The 25,755-nt window shown below is 46.8% G+C and overlaps 1 protein-coding gene and 1 long non-coding RNA gene across 3 annotated transcripts in view; one reads left to right on the forward strand and one right to left on the reverse strand.

The window, feature by feature from the left end:
- LOC120999664 (oocyte zinc finger protein XlCOF6-like) overlaps positions 1-25,755 on the reverse strand; it is a 2,208,135-nt gene that overhangs the window by 205,352 nt on the left and 1,977,028 nt on the right. The gene's annotated exons all lie outside the window — the stretch shown is intronic.
- Positions 2,712-25,651, forward strand: LOC120999763. 2 transcript variants are annotated; one of them, XR_005778625.1, is made up of 3 exons: positions 2,712-2,757; positions 25,364-25,508; positions 25,621-25,651. It is a non-coding gene; the product is annotated as an uncharacterized LOC120999763 (long non-coding RNA). The 2 variants fall into 2 exon arrangements; XR_005778626.1 differs by having other exon boundaries at positions 2,718-2,757; positions 25,373-25,508.

A 25,755-nucleotide genomic window follows, 5' to 3' on the forward strand; every position in this document is an offset into this window, starting at 1 on the left:
CTTTACAAATTCCATAAAAACTCTACTTAAAATATCTGAAGTTTTGGTGATTTGATACGGATGAACTGTACAAAACGGCGCCCACCATTTTACATTTCAAATGCAGTACAGCAGTGAAGGAAACAGGGCAGAGATGAAGATGGAGAATCACATGACCATTACCCACAATGCCTCTCAGTCAGTCTGACAGCCAATCAGGAAGGAGATCATTGTCTAGTCTATCAGAAACGATGTAATCTCCCAGCAGAGACGCCATTCTGAGCTCAGCCACTGATGTGATAATGTACTAGGACGTATCTGACACAGAACAGGGGGAGTGTTAGAGATTGGCAAGATGGATTTACTCCGGTAGATTATATAACCTGATAGAAGGCCAGGTTCTATCATCAGGGACAGGACAGGGCGAGTTACTTCACTGTGTATCTGTTACAGCCGGGGGGGAGCAGTTCATATACAGACTGGACTGAACAATACATCAGCTTCTAAAGAGACAGTATATTTCTAATGTGCAGGACCCAGTCCTTTCTCCTCCAAGTACCTGTTGCAGCTTCTACAGTTCATACGAGCACAAATAAGAAGATTTTAATGCATCAATAACTGCAGCTTATATTTCGGTTGCAAACTACACTTTTAAAAAATAATAAATAAATAAAAAAAATCACCTTTTCTACAATTATAAAAGAGTGTAAATAAGCATATTTTAGTGCATATATATATATTAGTAGCGGAGGTTGTCTAGTTGTGTTTTTTCCCCCCAGAAACCTGTTGCAGAGTTTCCTCACTGAATGATAATGTACTAAACCTCTAGTAAAAGCAGGGCGGTACTACCTTCTTGAATTCGCGGTGCACGTGTCCGTGGAATGGTGTCCAGACAAACGTTTCAAAGAAGAAGACCGGCACTTCGCAGATGTAGATCACAATGTAGATTTATTCAGTCACATATTCAAGTGGCATAGTGACGCGTTTCAGCACAAGTGTGCTTTCATCAGACTGCAGTAAATAAATCTACATTGTGATCTACATCTGCGAAGTGCCGGTCTTCTTCTTTGAAATGTACTAAACCTGTGACTTCTCATTCCTCAGACAGGTGGGGTAATGGAAAACGAAAGGCCCGTTGCCTGTCACCCGAGAGTGAGGATGTCGGAGGCTGCAGTGATGCAAACAGCAGGAGCACAGTCGGCACCAGCCGTCCAGCCAGTAGTAGCAGCGGCCACAGGTCTCCCTCACTTCTGACAATGAGGAGGAGATTGTGGACTGGATGGATCACTCATCCTCTTAGTCTCAGCAGAATACTGTTGATGTCACCTCTGAGTCTGACACGGTGTCCTGGGCCGGGGTTCAGCGCATCCCTCCTGCTCCTCCTCCTTGTGGCCCCAGCGAAGCCTATCATCGGCATCATCTCTTTTTCCACTAGCCTCTATGAAGAGCCAACGCCCCATGTGCAGTGAAAGATACTCAACACAAGTGCTGATCTGCAATACTATGTACGGCACGGAGCTTGCTGAGCGGCCGAGAGCCCGATCTTCAGATCTCCGGTGAGCACGGCAGCTCCCTGTAACAGCTGATCAGCGGGGGTGCCAGGACTCGGACCCCACCGATGTGATAACGATGATGGTCACTACTGAACACTTGTGGCAGGAGCAGAGCTTCATAATACAGACCGACTCCTGCTGCTGATCTCACAAGTGCATGGACAGCACGAGATCATCATGACAAATATGTACAATACAGTGCAGGACCTACCACCGACCACAATGTCCATCATCAGCGCAGGTCAGGAAGGAGATGAAGAGAAGCCCTGTCCCCGTCCTGTCAGTCGCCTCTTTCCTCTAATCGCTGGTGTTCTGCTCCGGGGTCAGTGATGGATCCGGGGTTTGTCCTGCTGCTCACACAGCTGCAGGTTTGTTACTATCACATGTGTGTGCAATTATTTGTGCATATCACAATCACTGCCGCCATCAGTGAATCCCCACTATCATCCGCATTAACTCTTTACAGATCATTTAACATCTTTAAAGATGGCACCTTCTCACAAATGCAGGAAGCAACAGGGTAATGTCTGTGATCAGTGATAATGCCGATCGCAGCCATTTAACCTATCAAATGTGACCACAGCATCTGGGAGCGCTACAACTGGGGGCCACGCCCTATCTGGCCGGGGCCCACCTTTCCCTGGCTGAGATCAGGTAATAAGTCCCATACTAATAATAGGCTTCAGCATGTACAAGGCTTCCAGGCCGACCACTAGGAGGCAGCACTGCATTGGAATATACTGAATTCTGCATTCTGTAATACATGGATATCCATTACAGAAGACAAGTGGCAATCTAATCATATTATAGTTACCTGGGGGACTTAGAAAAAAGCCATCCCCCCGACTCTGCTAATCCGCACCTCCCACCGCCAGCGAAGGAAGAAATCAGTACGGGAAGACTGTCGGTAGCTGCAGGCCGGGGACAGGGCTTCTCCCCTCAGTAAGTCACCAGTGACCAGTCTGCCGGCTCCAGTGACCGGAGGTGAGAGAAGCCTGTCAGTCAGCTTGTGATGGCAGCTCAATGCTACTGAACAGGAGGACTAACTGACCTGCAGATCTCACCTCCTGGGGCTGCAGGACCTGCGATGACGTCACACTGGTCACATGACAGGAAGTGCTGAACAGTGAAAAACCTCCACTGCTTTACTCCTCCCCTCATGTGACTGATCACATGACTGTGACGTCATCGCAGGTCCTGCAGCCCCAGGAGGTGAGATCTGCAGGTCAGTTATTGGTTCTGGGTTTATTAGAATGGAGCGGTTCTATAGGTGATTTATGACTTCATTCAGTATTTCCGTTTTTTTCCATCCAGATTTATCTGGATCAGGCCTTTTTCACACGACCGTATGGCTTTTTCAGTGTTTTGCGGTCCGTTTTTCATGGATCCGTTGTTCCGTTTTTTGTTTCCGTTGTGTTTCCGTTTCTGTTCCGTTTTTCCGTATGGCATATACAGTATACAGTAATTACATAGATAAAATTGGGCTGGGCATAACATTTTCAATAGATGGTTCAGCAAAAAATGGAACGGAAACGGAAGACATACGGATGCATTTCCGTATTTGTTCCGTTTTTTTTGCGGACCCTTCGATTTGAATGGAGCCACGGAACGTCATTTGCGCGCAATAATACGACATGGTCTATGTTAAAACGGAACGTAAAAACGGAAATTACGGAAACGGAATGCATACGGAGTACATTCCGTTTTTTTTGCGGAACCATTGAAATGAATGGTTCCGTATACGGACCGTATACGGAACGCAAAAAACGGCCAGTAAACAGGAAAAAAAAACGGCCGTGTGCAGGAGGCCTTAAGGTACATTCACACGACCGTCTGTAATCCTTTCCGATTTGCGGTCCGCAAATAACGGAACCGTGTGTCTTCTGTGTTTTATGGTCCGCAAAAAACGGAAGAAAAAAAAAAGAGAAAAAAAAATGAATTATTAAAGGCCTTCAAAAATACAGAAACGGATCCGCAAAAAACGGATGACATACGAAAACCATTCTGTATGTCATCCGCAATTCTCGGATCCATTGACTTGAATGGTGCTGCGGACCGATCTGTACGGACAATAGTAGGACATGTTTCATATTTTTGCGGAATAGAAATGCGGACACACGGATGCGGACAACATACTGAATGTTGTTTGCACATTTTATTCACCCATAGGAATGAATGGGTCCGCAAAATACGGAACGGATACGGATCGGACTCGGAAAAAATAATACGGTCATGTGAATGTTCCCTTACATGTGTTGTTCATGTGTGTGAAGAAAAACTGAAAAGTAACCAACAGTGAAAACCACATTTCATCCGGACGCCGTCCGTTTTCCACATAAGCCCCATTCACTTCTATGGAGCCAGGGCTGCATGAAAAACCCCCCATACAGAACATGCTGTGGCGCTAGGGTTGCCCCCCGGCCGGTATCTCACCAGCAATGGCGGTAATACTGTATTTTTCTACCAGCAATAATAATTACCGGTATTTTCCTTTATGGGCTGTTACTAACGAGGCTTCCATTGCAGGGCGCTCATTAGCGCAGCCTTTACCTCCTCTCCCCCCACCCACTTGTGTTAATAAAAAAAGAAAGCACTCCCCACCCCCTTTTGGGGTGTGGCTTAACTTGGCAAATATTTTTTGTTGGGAAAGGTGCAACCCTCTGCGACGCTCGTGCACAGACCATTGATTCCGTCTGGTTCCTGTGCGTTCACTACACTCATCGCATCTGGACGGAAAACTCGCCTTATACGTCTCATCTCCTGCCACAGCTGATCAGTAATGACCGTGGTGTCTAAGTGGTGAGAGAGGGCTCCATCTGTCAGCGCCCGCCGTTCTGCCCTGATGGGTCCTCATAGCAGCCAGGATCCTCCGGGTCTGCCATTTATATGTGAGCACAGGCCGCCACAAGCATAAAATACAGAAATGTTACAATATCCAGTATTATCCGAGTGCTAGTCGGCTACTGTGCCAGTCCCATGACGGGACTAAAGAAAATACTAACTAAAATATTTAAAAAACCTTATCTCCATTAAAAACGGGTTGTCGTGTAACACATAAGGGCTCGTCTCCTCAGTTCTGTTCTGTCTGGACGAGTTGTTCGGAGCGTCAGTTGCGCTCGGTTTGTGTCGGTTTCATCAGGTTTCAGTTATTTCTTTCCCAGGAAATGTAATGGAAACATGGCTGACAACAGCGAGGTCTATTAATGGTGGAGAGAAACGGAAGGTGCTCTGCTGGGAACCGTCTTCCGATGACATAACGCCAGGATTGCTGTTTTTGGTCATCTTCTCCCTTTAAAAGAATATTAAAAATGCTGTGTGTACGCCGGAGTGATACCCTCAACTCTTTCCCCAACCCCCCCCCCCCCCCCCCCACTGCTTTGTTTATGGAAGAATAGATATGTCGTCATTCTCAGTACCCCTATAATGACCCCCCCAATGCCCCGGCCCCTCTTATAGATTATACTTGCCCCGTTCCCTGGCACCCGCGTTGCCGCCGCTGCATCTCTCCCTTGCGCAGATCAAAACATATGGGGGGATAGTAGGCCATGACGGAAATGAGCCTCCCTAGCATCGTATAGCGATCTTGGAAATGGAGGATTAAAAATTGGCCGGTTATTTCCCCCATAGATGACTATTTCCAGCGCTGGTGACGCTAGTTATCTGTGTATCTGGAGTTATATAATACAGGTGTGTAGACCGCTATAGTGTAAGGATCTATATACCTGTGTATCCATAGACATGTAATGCTTTTCTGTTTGTTTACTACCAGCCTTTCCGCAGACAATACTTGCTTTTTTTTTATATTTCCCTTCATATGACTAACTTTTGAAAAGCCCAAGGAGGGAGAATATCAGCTCCAGTTTTTTACACTAAGCCACGTGAATCCACGTGGCGGGCAGACTGGCATCAGGCACAGATAGGCAGGTCAGCACCGGAGAACGTAGACCGCCCCCTGTGAGCCAAACAGCCCGGCTTATAACAGAAGCTGGTTAAAGGGGTTGTCTCATGACGCTAGGATGTGCAATATCCCGCAAGTATATAGAGAACAGAGCCCCAAAAGTGGAGGAGGGCGCACTGCTCATGTGCAGCCGTCCTCCATTCATTTTCTATCAGGCCGGCGAAAATGGGCTATTTCCATCGAGCCCATAGAAGTGAATAGGAGCGATGGCCGTTCATGCGCGGTACGCTCCTATTCACTTCTATGGGGAAGCGGCTTGGTGGTGGCCGGACCGGAGTCCTCCAGCTAGTCTATGAGGAGACAACCACTTTAAGGGCTCATGCTCACAGATGTAAGTCTTTTGCAGTCTGCCAATTTCAGATCTGCAAAACACGGACACCGGCCGAGTGTATGCCGCATATTCTCCTCCAGAAATGTCATCTGCAAAATGTACAAGAAAATAACGTTCTATTTTTTTGCAGGGCCATAGAACAGAATTACAGATTCGCTCTAACTTAGCAGCAGCATGGGGGCTCCACACAGAACTCAAGGAGTGATTAACCCTTGCAATGCTGAAGAAGACACAAATCTCATGTACAGTTTGCGGATTGTTTCCATACGGAAAGCTGCAGATTTCACCCTTTTCCAATTAAAGGGGTTGACCTGGACATATCCCCATTTTCACCCTCTTACACTCTGTGTAATAGTTTATAAGTTTCCCTTGTAATAAAGTGGGTTAGAGATAGTACCCATCCTCCATTGTGCTGATAAGACCACATTCCTGAGTGATCTCAGAGACATGCGTACTGCACAATGGAGGAGGGGCTAACAGGTTAAAACTCTGCTAACCACCTTGTCTCAGGAGACTCCACCAGGCCTTTTTTGTGAGAGACAGAGAACCATGAAGAGTAAGGATGAACCATGGGGAAAGGTCTGTGTGTGAGAGAGGGGAACCATTGGGAGAAGTCAGAGTTAGAGAGGGGGAAACATAGGGAACAGTCTGTGTGAGAGAGGGGGAACTATGGGGAGCGGTTTTACTTATTTATTTTTAATCTCTACTGCATATTGAAGGAGACTACACTAACTTATCTGCAGGTTTTATACCATAGGGACTTCAGGACCTTTGATGATGTCATGGTCATGTGATCAGTCACATGAGGGGAGGAGTAAAGCAGTAGAGGTTTCTCACTGTTCAGCACTTCCTTTCATGTGACCAGTGTGACGTCACCGCAGGTCCTGCAGCCCCAGGAGGTGAGATCTGCAGGTCAGTTATTGGACTTGGTTCTGGGTTTATTAGAATGGAGCGGTTCTATAGGTGACATATAGCAGGTCCAGCCAGCAGGGGGCAGCACCGGCCATAGAGAGTCTCTGCTCACACAGTCTGGAGGTCAGGAGGGGAGTTCTCCTCAGACATGTCTGCTCTCCCCCTGGAATATTAGGAGACCCCCAGACCCCTGTAAGAGGGGCTGTTCTCCTGGATTAGAGGGGTCTTCCATCACACACTGTTCTGTGATATCACTAGGATATGGAGTCAGTGTGTGGTCGGTGGGGACAACCTCTTCTAGATGAAGGGGCTGCAGCGCTGTGTCCTCTCCTCACTGTCCCTGCACAGCGGAGGCCGGAGCTCTAATGAGCAGGGACTGTGGAGGAGATTCAGCAGTAAAGCAGCTCTGCAGCCCCTCCATTCCCAGGATTAGTGGGGTCCTGATAGAGGCGAGCCCCCACCTACCGCACACTGGTGACCAGTCCTAGCGATAGAACCTCACGTTATAACCTTTCAGGATTCTGCAATTCTCAGTTTCTGTGATTTTCGTGCTTCACTCGCTGCGTTTCTCGGTGGCCAGACGTCCAGTTTTAGGCCGGACAGTCCGGTTTCCTGGCTCCCCGTCCTCCGTCTGGTGCAGGGCCTGGATGGACCCAGGGATGTCCTCCTGTTCAGTAGCATTGAGCTGCCATCACAAGCTGACTGACAGGCTTCTCTCACCTCCGGTCACTGGAGCCGGCAGACTGGTCACTGGTGACTTACTGAGGGGAGAAGCCCTGTCCCCGGCCTGCAGCTACCGACAGTCTTCCCGTACTGATTTCTTCCTTTGCTGGCGGTGGGAGGTGCTGTTTAGCAGAGTCGGGGGGATGGCTAGAGCGTCCGGCTTTTAGTATTGAACCAAGTGGTTCTTGGAGCCATAATGTTTTTACTTTTCCATTCACATAGCCATATGAGGCTTGTTTTTTTTCGCCGGACAAGTTGTACTTTCTAATGGCGCCATTTACTGTTGCACACGATGTAGTGGGAAGCTAAAAACGTTGAATAAAATAAAGTTTTTCTTTTCATAGCCATAATCTGACCCCTATAACTTCTTATAGTTATGTCTGTGGAGCTCTTATTTTTCAGGACAATCTGTAGTTTTTATAAAGTGTGAACAACTTTTTGATCATTTTTTATTACATTTTTTTGGGAGGTGAAAAACAAACTGAAATCTTTTAGGTGGAGGGAAAAAAACTATAAAAATGTGGTTGCATAAGTGTTCACAACTAGGGATGAGCGAACCCGAACTGTATAGCGAACCCGAATTTTGGGGTGTCCGTGACACGGACCCGAACCCGAACATTTTCGTAAAAGTCCGGGTTCGGTGTTCGGCGCTTTCTTGGCGCTTTTTGAAAGGCTGCAAAGCAGCCAATCAACAAGCGTCATACTACTTGCCCCAAGAGGCCATCACAGCCTTGCCTACTATTGGCATGGCTGTGATTGGCCAGTGCACCATGTGACCCAGCCTCTATTTAAGCTGGAGTCACGTAGCGCCGCACGTCACTCTGCTATGATCAGTATAGGGAGAGGTTGCAGCTGCGACGTTATGGCGAGATTAGGCTGATTAACTCCTCCAAAAGACTTCATTCTGTGATCGATCTGCAGCTGTGGATCATTGAAGTGCTAATATTGACTTGCTCACTTTTTTGAGGCTGCCCAGAGCGTTTTTATATCACTTTTTTTCTGGGGTGATCGGCGGCCATTTTGTGACTTGTGGTGCGCCAGCACAAGCTATCACCAAGTGTATTTAACCATCGATAGTGTGGTTATTTTGTGCTATATCCTACATCAGCTGCAGGCTGAGCCTGTGTCACCGAAGTGCATTTAACCATCAACAGTCTGGTTATTTTTTGGCCATATACTACATCAGCTGCAGGCTGAGCCTGTGTCACCGAAGTGCATTTAACCATCGACAGTCTGATTATTTTTTGGCCATATACTACATCTGGTGCAGGCTGAGCCTGTTTCCCCCGAAGTGCATTTAACCATCAACAGTGTGGTTATTTTTTGGCCATATATTACATCAGGGGCAAGTTGAGCCTGTCACCCAGCGCCTAAAAAATAGACCTGACATTTCTATTCAACCAAATCTGCACAGTTTTAGCTGGTCAAGTTATTTGTAGTGACCGTAAAAGCACACTTTTTTTTCTGGGTTGAAAAACCATTCCCAAATTTGCCATTCTCAAAATAACTAGTTTCTGGTATTTGAGGCCTACTTGAAATCTATCCCAAAAAGAATATCTTACATTGAAGGTACTGATAGTGTCATTCAGAAAAACCGAAGACACACGCTAGCGTGCTGATAGAAGTCTGATTCTGTGATTAAACCTATACCTGTCACACACCGCAAAAAAAAAACAGGCCTCACATCTCTATTTAACCAAATCTGTACTGTTTTAGCTGGTCAAGTTATTTGTAGTGACCGTAAAAGCAGACTTTTTTTTCTGGGTTGAAAAACCATTCCCAAATTTGCCATTCTCAAAATTGTGGTGAACGGGAACAATGAGGAAAACATCTAATAAGGGACGCGGACGTGGACATGGTCGTGGTGGTGTTAGTGGACCCTCTGGTGCTGGGAGAGGACGTGGCCGTTCTGCCACAGCCACACGTCCTAGTGAACCAACTACCTCAGGTCCCAGTAGCCAGCAGAATTTACAGCGATATTTGGTGGGGCCCAATGCCGTTCTAAGGATGGTAAGGCCTGAGCAGGTGCAGGCATTAGTCAATTGGGTGGCCGACAGTGGATCCAGCACGTTCACATTATCTCCCACCCAGTCTTCTGCAGAAAGCGCACAGATGGCGCATGAAAACCAAGCCCATCGGTCTGTCACATCACCCCCATGCATATCAGGGAAACTGTCTGAGCCTCAAGTTATGCAGCAGTCTCTTATGCTGTTTGAAGACTCTGCTGCCAGGGTTTCCAAAGGGCATCCACCTAGCCCTTCCCCAGGGGTGGAAGAGATAGAATGCACTAATGCACAACCACTTATTTTTCCTGATGATGAGGACATGGGAATACCACCTCAGCACGTCTCTGATGATGACGAAACACAGGTGCCAACTGCTGCGTCTTTCTGCAGTGTGCAGACTGAACAGGAGGTCAGGGATCAAGACTGGGTGGAAGACGATGCAGGGGACGATGAGGTCCTAGACCCCACATGGAATGAAGGTCGTGCCACTGACTTTCACAGTTCGGAGGAAGAGGCAGTGGTGAGACCGAGCCAACAGCGTAGCAAAAGAGGGAGCAGTGGGCAAAATCAGAACACCCGCCGCCAAGAGACTCCGCCTGCTACTGACCGCCGCCATCTGGGACCGAGCACCCCAAAGGCAGCTTCAAGGAGTTCCCTGGCATGGCACTTCTTCAAACAATGTGCTGACGACAAGACCCGAGTGGTTTGCACGCTGTGCCATCAGAGCCTGAAGCGAGGCATTAACGTTCTGAACCTTAGCACAACCTGCATGACCAGGCACCTGCATGCAAAGCATGAACTGCAGTGGAGTAAACACCTTAAAAACAAGGAAGTCACTCAGGCTCCCCCTGCTACCTCTTCTGCTGCTGCCGCCTCGGCCTCTTCTGCTGCTGCCGCCGCCTCGGCCTCTTCTCCTACTGCTGCCGCCGCCTCGGCCTCTTCCTCCGCCTCTGGAGGAACGTTGGCACCTGCCGCCCAGCAAACATGGGATGTACCACCAACACCACCACCTGCGTCACCAAGCATCTCAACCATGTCACACGGCAGCGTTCAGCTCTCCATCTCACAAACATTTGAGAGAAAGCGTAAATTCCCACCTAGCCACCCTCGATCCCTGGCCCTGAATGCCAGCATTTCTAAACTACTGGCCTATGAAATGCTGTCATTTAGGCTGGTGGACACACACAGCTTCAAACAGCTCATGTCACTTGCTGTCCCACAGTATGTTGTTCCCAGCCGCCACTACTTCTCCAAGAGAGCCGTGCCTTCCCTGCACAAACAAGTGTCCGATAAAATCAAGTGTGCACTGCGCAACGCCATCTGTGGCAAGGTCCACCTAACCACAGATACGTGGACCAGTAAGCACGGCCAGGGACGCTATATCTCCCTAACTGCACACTGGGTAAATGTAGTGGCGGCTGGGCCCCAGGCGGAGAGCTGTTTGGCGCACGTCCTTCCGCCGCCAAGGATCGCAGGGCAACATTCTTTGCCTCCTGTCTCCTCCTCCTCCTACTCAGCTTCCTCCTCCTCTTCTTCCACCTGCTCATCCAGTCAGCCACACACCTTCACCACCAACTTCAGCACAGCCCGGGGTAAACGTCAGCAGGCCATTCTGAAACTCATATGTTTGGGGGACAGGCCCCACACCGCACAGGAGTTGTGGCGGGGTATAGAACAACAGACCGACGAGTGGTTGCTGCCGGTGAGCCTCAAGCCCGGCCTGGTGGTGTGCGATAATGGGCGAAATCTCGTTGCAGCTCTGGGACTAGCCGGTTTGACGCACATCCCTTGCCTGGCGCATGTGCTGAATTTGGTGGTGCAGAAGTTAATTCGCAACTACCCTGACATGTCAGAGCTTCTGCATAAAGTGCGGGCCGTCTGTTCGCGCTTCCGGCATTCACACCCTGCCGCTGCTCGCCTGTCTGCGCTACAGCGTAACTTCGGCCTTCCCGCTCACCGCCTCATATGCGACGTACCCACCAGGTGGAACTCCACCTTGCATATGCTGGACAGACTGTGCGAGCAGCAGCAGGCCATAGTGGAGTTTCAGCTGCAGCACACACGGGTCAGTCGCACTGCGGATCAGACACACTTCACCACCAATGACTGGGCCTCCATGCGAGACCTGTGTGCCCTGTTGCGCTGTTTCGAGTACTCCACCAACATGGCCAGTGGCGATGACGCCGTTATCAGCGTTACAATACCACTTCTATGTTTTCTTGAGAAAACACTTAGGGCGATGATGGAAGAGGAGGTGGCCCAGGAGGAAGAGGGGTCATTTTTAGCACTTTCAGGCCAGTCTCTTCAAAGTGACTCAGAGGGAGGTTTTTTGCAACACCAGAGGCCAGGTACAAATGTGGCCAGACAGGGCCCACTACTGGAGGACGAGGAGGATGAGGTGGAGGAGGATGAGGATGAAGCATGTTCACAGCGGGGTGGCACCCAAAGCAGCTCGGGCCCATCATTGGTGCGTGGCTGGGGGGAAACACAGGACGATGACGATACGCCTCCCACAGAGGACAGCTTGTCCTTACCTCTGGGCAGCCTGGCACACATGAGCGACTACATGCTGCAGTGCCTGCGCAACGACAGCAGAGTTGCCCACATTTTAACGTGTGCGGAATACTGGGTTGCCACCCTGCTGGATCCCCGGTACAAAGACAATGTGCCCACCTTACTTCCCACACTGGAGCGTGATAGGAAGATGCGCGACTACAAGCGCACGTTGGTAGACGCGCTACTGAGAGCATTCCCAAATGTCACAGGGGAACCAGTGGAAGCCCAAGGCGAAGGCAGAGGAGGAGCAAGAGGTCGCCAACGCAGCTGTGTCACGGCCAGCTCCTCTGAGGGCAGGGTTAGCATGGCAGAGATGTGGAAAAGTTTTGTCACCACGCCACAGCTAACTGCACCATCACCTGATACGGAACGTGTTAGCAGGAGGCAACATTTCAATAACATGGTGGAACAGTACCTGTGCACACCCCTCCACGTACTGACTGATGGTTCGGCCCCATTCAACTTCTGGGTCTCCAAATTGTCCACGTGGCCAGAGCTAGCCTTTTATGCCTTGGAGGTGCTGGCCTGCCCGGCGGCCAGCGTTTGGTCTGAACGTGTATTCAGCACGGCAGGGGGCGTCATTACAGACAAACGCAGCCGCCTGTCTACAGCCAATGTGGACAAGCTGACGTTCATAAAAATGAACCAGGCATGGATCCCACAGGACCTGTCCATCCCTTGTGCAGATTAGATATTAACTACCTCCCCTTAACAATATATTATTCTACTCCAGGGCACTTCCTCATTCAATACTATTTTTAATTTCATTTTACCATTATATTGCGGGGCAACCCAAAGTTGAATGAACCTCTCCTCTGTCTGGGTGCCGGGGCCTAAATATGTGACAGTGGCCTGTTCCAGTGGTGGGTGACGTGAAGCCTGATTCTCTGCTATGACATGAAGACTGATTCTGTGCTGACATGAAGCCAGATTCTCTGTTACGCGACCTCTCTCCTCTGCCTGGGTGCCTGGGCCTAAATATGTGACAGTGGCCTGTTCCAGTGGTGGGTGACGTGAAGCCTGATTCTCGGCTATGACATGAAGACAGATTCTGCGCTGACATAAGGCCAGATTCTCTGTTACGGGACCGCTCTCCTCTGCCTGGGTGCCTGGGCCTAAATGTGTGACAGTGGCCTGTTCCAGTGGTGGGTGACGTGAAGCCTGATTCTCTGCTATGACATGAATACAGATTCTGCGCTGACATAAGGCCAGATTCTCTGTTACGGGACCCTCTCCTTTGCCTGGGTGCCTGGGCCTAAATGTTTGACAGTGGCCTGTTCCAGTGGTGGGTGACGTGAAGCCTGATTCTCTGCTATGACATGAATACAGATTCTGCGCTGACATAAGGCCAGATTCTCTGTTACGGGACCTCTCTCCTCTGCCTGGGTGCCTGGGCCTAAATGTGTGACAGTGGCCTGTTCCAGTGGTGGGTGACGTGAAAAGGAAAATAGAAGAAATGCTCCAGCACCACGGTAGATGATGTGATAATCCCGGTCTTTATTGTCACCAAAATTCAGGTAAATACAGCAGTCAAAAGGATAACACTGGTGCCCCCCGGTTACCCGGATCTACGCGTTTCGAACTGTCGTGTTCTTAGTCATGATCCTAAATGTCTCATATGTTTCCAGCTAAAATACCATCCACCTCCATCATCCCCGCCCAATCTGGGAGGGGTATAGTGGACTTGGGCGGGTAGTAAAATCAGCCAGGTCCATATGAGACACCTGTGCAAACCTCATTACAAGTTACATAGTTTACATCCCAATAGTGCTACGTACAAAATTTGTAAAATACATAGAAAAAGTATACATGGACAAAAAAATATTTCTTTAAATATACATATATAGCTAACATAAAATCCTTTATGGTCTAACCCCCCACAGATGATCATGGCACTACTATTATTTCATACAGATTAAGTTGTACATATAGCAGTTAACATGGTAAATAAAGAGGAAAAATACAGAAGCAAAATAACGGAGCAAGTTTCATAATAATATATTCATTTGTTTCTTGTTTGCATCATAATTTTCTTGTGACTCCGTATATCCATCTGCTGATTTCGACATCCATCTGATGTGTCACTTTGTAATAGTTGCATATCCCCATCACACTTGAAAATCGCATGGTGTGAATAGGGACTAGAAACAAAAACCATTAGACAAACTATGTTCAGTAGTCAATCACATAGCCACACTATACCATACATGCAAAAACAATTTGGTCAGCAGACATGTTATAAGTATTAACAGGTGATTGCTATTAAGCATATTACTTTAAGGATACAATTAGACTTGGCACACAGAATATTTCCAAAATCAGGATCTGTGCATTCTCAGTTACCTGTTTCTCCTATTTGGGTTAGGATCTTTATATAAATCTTCCTAGTGCGGCAGTAAAATTAATCCGAAAAGAGAAAAAGAAAAGATTCATAATCCCGAAATAGCTGACCAGTATTGTTCCTGCATATATAGCATATAGGTCATCATATGTTTATCCATACCATTCACAAAAGAACTGACACAGGATTTATTATAGCATATAGGACATTGTGTATCTATCCACACTATTCGTGTACACTGTAGGTCCATATATGAGATATAATAGATATACCATATTCCTCTTCTAATCATATTACCGTTAAAAAGATGGACAAAATTCTTCATATTATATAGGGTTTGAGCGGCAGACATCAATGCTCTAAAGCACATATGCGTCTATAATGTGCTGCATATCACTCGCATATCCAAAGGATCAGCCTCCAGTATATAAATGTTCCACGGTCATCGTCCCCATATTCCAATGTAAGTGGGTAGACAAAATCTATACCCCTCATACTATATAATTGTTGGATATAAGCACTATATATCGCACATGTGTTTTGAACTTAAATATTGATGTCTCCTAATTAATAGTAGCATGCCGGTGGGGAAAAGAAGAAAAAGGAAAACTATGGAATAAAAATAAACATATGTTATATGTTGATAGTAAAAACATGTTGCATAACCATGGTAATGCTGCAGGTCAATCTTAGTATAGATACATCAATTCCTTTTTGAGATTGAGCCCCAAAGGATATCTGGTGCTCAATCTCCAGATCCAAAAGGCTTCTCTGAGAAGAATTTTTTGCTTTAAATTCCCACCCCTTTTTGGCAAAGTGACACGCTCAAAAGCGAAAGTGCTGAAAGAATCTACATTACGTCCATGCACACCTATGAAATGGTTGGCTGCATTCGATATTCCTGTTGCTGTTGGATTGCAAATATAGTTTAAATGTTCTCGCAATCTATCTTTAAATTTTCTACTTGTGCAGCCAACATATATTAGATCACACAATGTGCATGTAATAATGTAGATCACTCCGGTTGTGTTACAGTTGATATAGCTCCTGATGGGGAAACTCTCTGAGTGGGATGAATTAAAAAATTCTTTGGTGTTTTTAGTAAAATTGCATGTTTTACATCTGGGGCCCCCACATTTCGAAAAACCTGTGTATTTAAGCCATGTGGGTGGATCCTTAGTATGGATTGGACTATACATAGAGGGTGAGAGTGTCCGGCCTAGAGTATTAGGTCTCCTTGATACCACACGGCATCCATCTTGTAGGACTTCTCTCAGGATCTCATCCTCATATAGAATGGGGATACATTTTTGGATAATTTTCTTGATTTCCGGAAATTGTCTACTGTAAGTCAAAACCAATGTCGGTATCTGCTTGTTGATTTGGGTCTTTTCTAATACAGTACATCCGTTATTAATGCCAATATCTTTCCTATTATTCCGGGGATAATTATTCCTAGTTGGTGATCTTATTTTGACATTGGTTTTCAACCCCAGTAGATTTAATCTAGATTTATTTTTTGCTATTTTAAAGCCCCTATGTAGCATCCATTGTGGGTAACCTCGCTTTTTGAGGCGTCCCCAGATATTTGCACATTCCCCATAGAAAGCTACATCTGTACTGCAATTTCTTTTTGCTCTTATAAATTCACCAACCGGAATACTTTTTACTGTATGTAGTGGGTGGTGACTATTCGCCTTTAAGGTGGTATTGGCAGATATCTCCTTGCGGTATGTCTCAGTCAAAACCATCTGACCTGGCTTTCCAGTTAATTTCAAATCCAAAAAGTTGATATTTTCAGAATGATGAGAACAGGTAAATCTCAGATTATACCGGTTCTGATTCAAATAATCAATGAGGTCTGGTATGGCAGATACATCTCCACTCCAAATAAGGAGCAAATCGTCGATGTATCTGCCATACCAGACAAGACGATGTATCTGCCATACCAGACAAGACACAGGTAACTGAGAATGCACAGATCCTGATTTTGGAAATATTCTGTGTGCCAAGTCTAATTGTATCCTTAAAGTAATATGCTTAATAGCAATCACCGGTTAATACTTATAACATGTCTGCTGACCAAATTGTTTTTGCATGTATGGTATAGTGTGGCTATGTGATTGACTACTGAACATAGTTTGTCTAATGGTTTTTGTTTCTAGTCCCTATTCACACCATGCGATTTTCAAGTGTGATGGGGATATGCAACTATTACAAAGTGACACATCAGATGGATGTCGAAATCAGCAGATGGATATACGGAGTCACAAGAAAATTATGATGCAAACAAGAAACAAATGAATATATTATTATGAAACTTGCTCCGTTATTTTGCTTCTGTATTTTTCCTCTTTATTTACCATGTTAACTGCTATATGTACAACTTAATCTGTATGAAATAATAGTAGTGCCATGATCATCTGTGGGGGGTTAGACCATAAAGGATTTTATGTTAGCTATATATGTATATTTAAAGAAATATTTTTTTGTCCATGTATACTTTTTCTATGTATTTTACAAATTTTGTACGTAGCACTATTGGGATGTAAACTATGTAACTTGTAATGAGGTTTGCACAGGTGTCTCATATGGACCTGGCTGATTTTACTACCCGCCCAAGTCCACTATACCCCTCCCAGATTGGGCGGGGATGATGGAGGTGGATGGTATTTTAGCTGGAAACATATGAGACATTTAGGATCATGACTAAGAACACGACAGTTCGAAACGCGTAGATCCGGGTAACCGGGGGGCACCAGTGTTATCCTTTTGACTGCTGTATTTACCTGAATTTTGGTGACAATAAAGACCGGGATTATCACATCATCTACCGTGGTGCTGGAGCATTTCTTCTATTTTCCTTATCTGTAACCGGGACTAGCTTGAGTCCGCTCCATGCACCGCTGTGCAGGACGCTGAGGTGAGCTGGCTGTAACCCTTTCCGTGGGTGACGTGAAGCCTGATTCTCTGTTATGACATGAATACAGATTCTGCGCTGACATAAGGCCAGATTCTCTGTTACGGGACCTCTCTCCTCTGCCTGGGCCTAAATGTGTGACAGTGGCCTGTTCCAGTGGTGGGTGACGTGAAGCCTGATTCTCTGCTATGACATGAAGACAGATTCTGCGCTGACATAAGGCCAGATTCTCTGTTACGGGACCTCTCTCCTCTGCCTGGGTGCCTGGGCCTAAATGTGTGACAGTGGCCTGTTCCAGTGGTGGGTGACGTGAAGCCTGATTCTCTGCTATGACATGAAGCAGATTCTGCGCTGACATAAGGCCAGATTCTCTGTTACGGGACCTCTCTCCTCTGCCTGGGTGCCTGGGCCTAAATGTGTGACAGTGGCCTGTTCCAGTGGTGGGTGACGTGAAGCCTGATTCTCTGCTATGACATGAATACAGATTCTGCGCTGACATAAGGCCAGATTCTCTGTTACGGGACCTCTCTCCTCTGCCTGGGTGCCTGGGCCTAAATGTGTGACAGTGGCCTGTTCCAGTGGTGGGTGATGTGAAGCCTGATTCTCTGCTATGACATGAAGACAGATTCTGCGCTGACATAAGGCCAGATTCTCTGTTACGGGACCGCTCTCCTCTGTCTGGGTGCCGGGGCCTAAATGTGTGACAGTGGCCTGTTCCAGTGGTGGGTGACGTGAAGCCTGATTCTCTGCTATGACATGAATACAGATTCTGCGCTGACATAAGGCCAGATTCTCTGTTACGGGACCTCTCTCCTCTGCCTGGGTGCCTGGGCCTAAATGTGTGACAGTGGCCTGTTCCAGTGGTGGGTGGCGTGAAGCCTGATTCTCTGCTATGACATGAAGACGGATTCTGCGCTGACATAAGGCCAGATTCTCTGTTACGGGACCTCTCTCCTCTGCCTGGGTGCCTGGGCCTAAATGTGTGACAGTAGCCTGTTCCAGTGGTGGGTGATGTGAAGCCTGATTCTCTGCTATGACATGAAGACAGATTCTGCGCTGACATAAGGCCAGATTCTCTGTTACGGGACCGCTCTCCTCTGTCTGGGTGCCGGGGCCTAAATGTGTGACAGTGGCCTGTTCCAGTGGTGGGTGACGTGAAGCCTGATTCTCTGCTATGACATGAATACAGATTCTGCGCTGACATAAGGCCAGATTCTCTGTTACGGGACCTCTCTCCTCTGCCTGGGTGCCTGGGCCTAAATGTGTGACAGTGGCCTGTTCCAGTGGTGGGTGGCGTGAAGCCTGATTCTCTGCTATGACATGAATACAGATTCTGCGCTGACATAAGGCCAGATTCTCTGTTACGGGACCTCTCTCCTCTGCCTGGGTGCCTGGGCCTAAATGTGTGACAGTGGCCTGTTCCAGTGGTGGGTGATGTGAAGCCTGATTCTCTGCTATGACATGAAGACAGATTCTGCGCTGACATAAGGCCAGATTCTCTGTTACGGGACCGCTCTCCTCTGTCTGGGTGCCGGGGCCTAAATGTGTGACAGTGGCCTGTTCCAGTGGTGGGTGACGTGAAGCCTGATTCTCTGCTATGACATGAATACAGATTCTGCGCTGACATAAGGCCAGATTCTCTGTTACGGGACCTCTCTCCTCTGCCTGGGTGCCTGGGCCTAAATGTGTGACAGTGGCCTGTTCCAGTGGTGGGTGATGTGAAGCCTGATTCTCTGCTATGACATGAAGACAGATTCTGCGCTGACATAAGGCCAGATTCTCTGTTACGGGACCGCTCTCCTCTGTCTGGGTGCCGGGGCCTAAATGTGTGACAGTGGCCTGTTCCAGTGGTGGGTGACGTGAAGCCTGATTCTCTGCTATGACATGAATACAGATTCTGCGCTGACATAAGGCCAGATTCTCTGTTACGGGACCTCTCTCCTCTGCCTGGGTGCCTGGGCCTAAATGTGTGACAGTGGCCTGTTCCAGTGGTGGGTGGCGTGAAGCCTGATTCTCTGCTATGACATGAAGACGGATTCTGCGCTGACATAAGGCCAGATTCTCTGTTACGGGACCTCTCTCCTCTGCCTGGGTGCCTGGGCCTAAATGTGTGACAGTAGCCTGTTCCAGTGGTGGGTGATGTGAAGCCTGATTCTCTGCTATGACATGAAGACAGATTCTGCGCTGACATAAGGCCAGATTCTCTGTTACGGGACCGCTCTCCTCTGTCTGGGTGCTGGGGCCTAAATGTGTGACAGTGGCCTGTTCCAGTGGTGGGTGACGTGAAGCCTGATTCTCTGCTATGACATGAATACAGATTCTGCGCTGACATAAGGCCAGATTCTCTGTTACGGGACCTCTCTCCTCTGCCTGGGTGCCTGGGCCTAAATGTGTGACAGTGGCCTGTTCCAGTGGTGGGTGGCGTGAAGCCTGATTCTCTGCTATGACATGAATACAGATTCTGCGCTGACATAAGGCCAGATTCTCTGTTACGGGACCTCTCTCCTCTGCCTGGGTGCCTGGGCCTAAATGTGTGACAGTGGCCTGTTCCAGTGGTGGGTGACGTGAAGCCTGATTCTCTGCTATGACATGAAGACAGATTCTGCGCTGACATAAGGCCAGATTCTCTGTTACGGGACTGCTCTCCTCTGTCTGGGTGCCGGGGCCTAAATGTGTGACAGTGGCCTGTTCCAGTGGTGGGTGACGTGAAGCCTGATTCTCTGCTATGACATGAAGACAGATTCTGTGCTGACATCAGGCCAGATTCTCTGTTACGGGACCTCTCTCCTCTGCCTGGGTGCCGGGGCCTAAATGTGTGACAGTGGCCTGTTCCAGTGGTGGGTGACGTGAAGCCTGATTCTCTGCTATGACATGAAGACTGATTCTGCGCTGACATAAAGCCAGATTCTCTGCTATGGCATGAAGAGACTGATTCTCTGCTGACATGAAGCCAGATTCTTTGCTATGGCATGAAGAGACTGATTCTCTGCTGACGTGAAGCCAGATTCTCTGCTATCGGACCTCTGTCCAAATGATATTGGTTCATTTTTATTTTTTTAATTTTTATTTTAATTCATTTCCCTATCCACATTTGTTTGCAGGGGATTTACCTACATGTTGCTGCCTTTTGCAGCCCTCTAGCTCTTTCCTGGGCTGTTTTACAGCCTTTTTAGTGCCCAAAAGTTCGGGTCCCCATTGACTTCAATGGGGTTCGGGTTCGGGACGAAGTTCGGATCGGGTTCGGATCCCGAACCCGAACATTTCCGGGAAGTTCGGCCGAACTTCTCGAACCCGAACATCCAGGTGTTCGCTCAACTCTATTCACAACCTATTTGTATATAGAATACAGCGGCTCACCCCTATCACGTATGGATAGGTGCTCACCCTCCGGTCCTACCCTCAGGACCTAGAAGGAAAAATGGAGTGTATACAAAATGAAGGGGCACTCACATATGGGAAACACTGGACGATTAGGTAAATGTAATTTAATATTCTAAAAACAAACCCCTAAAATATACTAAAAACATATGATGTAACAACCTATAAATTACATATATGTGAATCCTAATAGCACTTTGGTATGGCGTGCTGGCGTAAAATGCTGTTAATGCGTGGTATCACATACGGTCCATGTAGACAATCTCTTAATGCAGATATAAACTCGCCAGTCTATAAATTCATAGATACACAGGCATGTACTTGTGAGTATAGTAAAACAATGTCTCAATTGGTATAGAGAAATGACCGCACAATGTGTTCCAGTGGTAACAGTGGTGTGAGATATCCGGAATATCACACCAGTGATTTATAACACTATGTCCAATTGCGATAGAACATGGGAGTCCAATATTCAGTTGAGCACGTTGGGATGAACTTCCCAGTTACTTACAGTGTCCAGCCGCTTATGGTGACCCGGTCTCTCCCCTCCTCACTGCTAGACCGCAGTGTATAGTTACCCAGGTGGCCGTGCCTGGCCGACCGTGGCGTCCCACGTGACCTGGTGATCTGGGGTTCCGGGCGGACGCTTTAGTGACGTCACTGCTGTGCGGCGGCAATTTCAAATTCGGAAGTCAATCTTTAGCGCTTACAGCTAGATATCCAATTTCTTTGGTCTTTTGCTTGAATCCACGCTCACTCTGTAATGCCAGACGCGTTTCAGGGTCTTACACCCCTTCCTCAGTGGCCACTGAGGAAGGGGTGTAAGACCCTGAAACGCGTCTGGCATTACAGAGTGAGCGTGGATTCAAGCAAAAGACCAAAGAAATTGGATATCTAGCTGTAAGCGCTAAAGATTGACTTCCGAATTTGAAATTGCCGCCGCACAGCAGTGACGTCACTAAAGCGTCCGCCCGGAACCCCAGATCACCAGGTCACGTGGGACGCCACGGTCGGCCAGGCACGGCCACCTGGGTAACTATACACTGCGGTCTAGCAGTGAGGAGGGGAGAGACCGGGTCACCATAAGCGGCTGGACACTGTAAGTAACTGGGAAGTTCATCCCAACGTGCTCAACTGAATATTGGACTCCCATGTTCTATCGCAATTGGACATAGTGTTATAAATCACTGGTGTGATATTCCGGATATCTCACACCACTGTTACCACTGGAACACATTGTGCGGTCATTTCTCTATACCAATTGAGACATTGTTTTACTATACTCACAAGTACATGCCTGTGTATCTATGAATTTATAGACTGGCGAGTTTATATCTGCATTAAGAGATTGTCTACATGGACCGTATGTGATACCACGCATTAACAGCATTTTACGCCAGCACGCCATACCAAAGTGCTATTAGGATTCACATATATGTAATTTATAGGTTGTTACATCATATGTTTTTAGTATATTTTAGGGGTTTGTTTTTAGAATATTAAATTACATTTACCTAATCGTCCAGTGTTTCCCATATGTGAGTGCCCCTTCATTTTGTATACACTCTATTCACAACCTCTTATAACTGGGGATGTAGCTGTCTTCAGAATTAAGCAATCACATTCACAATCCTGTTACATAGGAGTCAGCATACACCGGCCATCATGTAAAGTGCCTCTGATTAATTCCAAATAAAGTGCAGCTGCTCTAGTTGGTCTTTCCTGAAATTTTCTTAGTCGCATCCCACAGCAAAAGCCATGGTCCACAGAGAGCTTCCAAAGCATCAGAGGGATCTCATTGTTAGAAGGTATTAGTCAGGAGAAGGGGACAAAAGAATTTCCAAGGCATTAGATCTACCATGTTGAGAAAGTTGAGAAAATATGGCCTAACAGTGACATTACCCAAAACTGGACGTACCTCCAAAATTGATGAAAAGACGAGAAGAAAACTGGTTTGGGAGGCGACCAAGAGACCTACAGCAACATTAAAGCAGCTGCAGGAATATCTGGCAAGTCCTGGCTGTGTGGTACATGTGACAACAATCTCCTGTATTCTTCATATGTCTGGGCTATGAGGTAGAGCGGCAAGAGGAAAGCCTTTTCTTACCAAGAAAAACATCCAAGCTAGGCTACATTTTGCAAAAACACATCTGAAGTCTCCCGAAAGCATGTGGGAAAAGGTGTTATGGTCTGATGAAACCAAGGTTGAACTTTTTGGCCGTAATTCCAAAAGATATGTTTGGCGCAAAAACAACACTGCACATCCCCAAAAGAACACCATACCCACAGTGAAGCATGGTGGTGGCAGCATCATGCCAAGGGGCTGTTTTTCTTCAGCTGGAACTGTGGCCTTAGTTAAGCTGGAGGGAATTATGAACGGTTCCAAATACCAGTCAATATTGGCACAAAACATTCAGGCTTCTTCTAGAAAGCTGAACATGAAGAGGAACTTCATCTCTCAGCATGACAACGACCCAAAGCATCCATCCAAATCAACAAAGGAATGGCTTCACCAGAAGAAGATTAAAGTTTTGGAATGGCCCAGCCAGAGCCCAGACCTGAATCCGATTGAAAATCTGTGGGGTGATCTGAAGAGGGCTGTGCCCAGGAGATGCCCTCGCAATCTGACAGATTTGGAGTGTTTTTGCAAGTCAAAATGTGCCATGCTGATTAGACTCCTACACAGAGTGCTGGAATAACATCAAAAGGTGCTTCAACAAAGTATTAGTTTAAGGGTGTGCAGACTTAGGCAACCATATTATTCTATTTCTATATTTTTTCTTCCCTCTACATAAAAGATTTCAGTTCGTTTTACAATTGAGTTGTACAGTTTATAGGTCACATTAAAGGTGAAAAAAGTTCTGAAATGATTTATCTTTGTCTCATTTTTTACAGCACAGAAACCTGACATTTTAACAGAGGTTTGTAGACTTTTTATATCCACTGTATATTGTCAGAAGTGAGGGAGAACTGTGGCCGCTGCTACTACTGGCTGGACGGCTGGTGCCAACTGTGCTCCTGCTGTTTGCATCACTGCAGCCACCGACATTCTCACTCTCGGGTGACAGGCAACGGGCCTTTCGTTTTCCATTACCCCACCTGTTTGAGGAATGAGAAGTCACAGGTTTAGTACATTATCATTCAGTGAGGAAACTGTGCCATAGGTTTTTGGGGAAAAAAGGCACAACTAGACAACCTCTGCTACTAACATATATATATATATATATATATACAGGGCTCCAGATGGCGACCAAAATGGTCGCAAATGCGACCTAGATTTGCTAAATGGCGACAAGACTTTGTAGTCTTGTCGCCATTTGCGCCTAGACCCGCCGCTGCTCTGCCGCTTTCACATTAAACTGACATGGCACGCGCTGCTGTCAGCGCGTGCCATGTTCTTCTCAACAGCACAGGGGAGAAGGAGGCAGTCCCTCCCCCCTATGCCGCTGCCACCAATGGGCTGATAGCAGGGAGGAGGAGGGGAGGGGCTGTGGCCTCTGCGCCACCAATGAATATCGTTTATGCTTAATACAAACGCCGGCTGCGGGTGCCGGACATATCCCATACCCGGCACCCAGCCTCTATGACTGCGCGCTGCGATCCGCCGCTATTAACCCCTCAGGTGCGCCCCAACCCCTCATTCCCCCAATTAAGTCATCGGTGGCAGTTCCGATCGGAGCCCCAGAAGTCTGGGGCTCTGATCGGTTACCATGGCAGCCAGGACGCTACTGAAGCCCTGGCTGCCATAGTCGGCTCCTTGCTGCCGTGTGCACAGAGCAGCAGGGACAGTGTGAGGTCCTATTCACCCTGATAGAGCTCTATAAGGGTGAATAGGACAAGGAATGAAAGATCCCAGGTTCTAGCCCCTAAGGTGGTAAATCGGTATTAAATAAAAATAAAAAAACACCAAAATATTAAGTTTAAATCACCCCCTTGCCCAATTTTACATAGAAAATATATAAACAATAAAAAAAATTACATATCGCCACGCCCGAAATTGTGCGAACTATTAAAATATTTAAAAATATCTCCTATGCGGTGAACGCCGTAACGGAGAAAAAAAAAAATAACGTGCAATTTGCCATTTTTTTTGTCACCTTGTCCTGACAAAAATTAGGTTAGGACTGTTCTATTATGGTCTATGGAATGCACGCGGCTTTTTTGGTGTTTTATTTTTTTCACGTGGTATCGAGTATCGCAATACTTTTTTATGGTATCGAAATCGAGTCAAAATTTTGGTATCGTGACAACCCTAGGCAACACTTGTGTTTTTTTTTATTATACCGTAATTATATGTATTTTAAATTTGGCTCCTAAATTTTTCAGGTTAGGAGCCAATGGCTCCTTGATATTTTTTTTAGTCTGGAGCCCTCCTGATATATATGCACAAAAAAAATGCTTATTTACACACTTTAGAACTGCAGAAAATGTGCAACAGTTCTTTTTTATTTTTTTTTAAGTGTAGTTTGCAACCGAAATATAAGCTGCTGTTGTTGATGCATTAAAATATTCTTATTTGTGCTCGTATGAACTGGAGAAGCTGCAACAGGTACTTGGAGGAGAAAGGACTGGGTCCTGCACATTATAAATATACTGTCTCTTTAGAAGCTGATGTATTGTTCAGTCCAGTCTGTATATGAACTGTATATTAACTAAGATGTTCATCCAAATGTGATTTTGCTCTCAATCCTCCTTGTTTCCATCAGGTTCCTTAGGTTCAGGACTCTCTTCTTTTTGAAGCTGATGGTCCTTTCCATCAATAACCCACCAAGGATGGAGAAGGACAAAAACCACATGGCTGCAAGGATATTAGACCTCACCCTGGAGATCATCTCCTTGATAACTGGAGAGGTGAGAGTCTCACATGACATCACTCTTATCTCTAGTAATAAAACAGGGAAATGACTGGAAAGGTGAAGGATTCTTAGAATCTCTGTAGTGATTGGCATCTCCCCATACACAGGATTACACAGTAGTGAAGAAGTCGTCTGGTGAGTGTGTGACACCCCGTGTGTCAGGAGGATGGAGCAGGACCCAGAGCCCCATCACCGAGCCTCCACCTCATTCCCTGATACATGAGCAGAAGATCCTAGAACTT

Source organism: Bufo bufo, chromosome 4 (genome assembly GCF_905171765.1).
Source record: "Bufo bufo chromosome 4, aBufBuf1.1, whole genome shotgun sequence".
Lineage (NCBI taxonomy): Eukaryota > Metazoa > Chordata > Amphibia > Anura > Bufonidae > Bufo > Bufo bufo.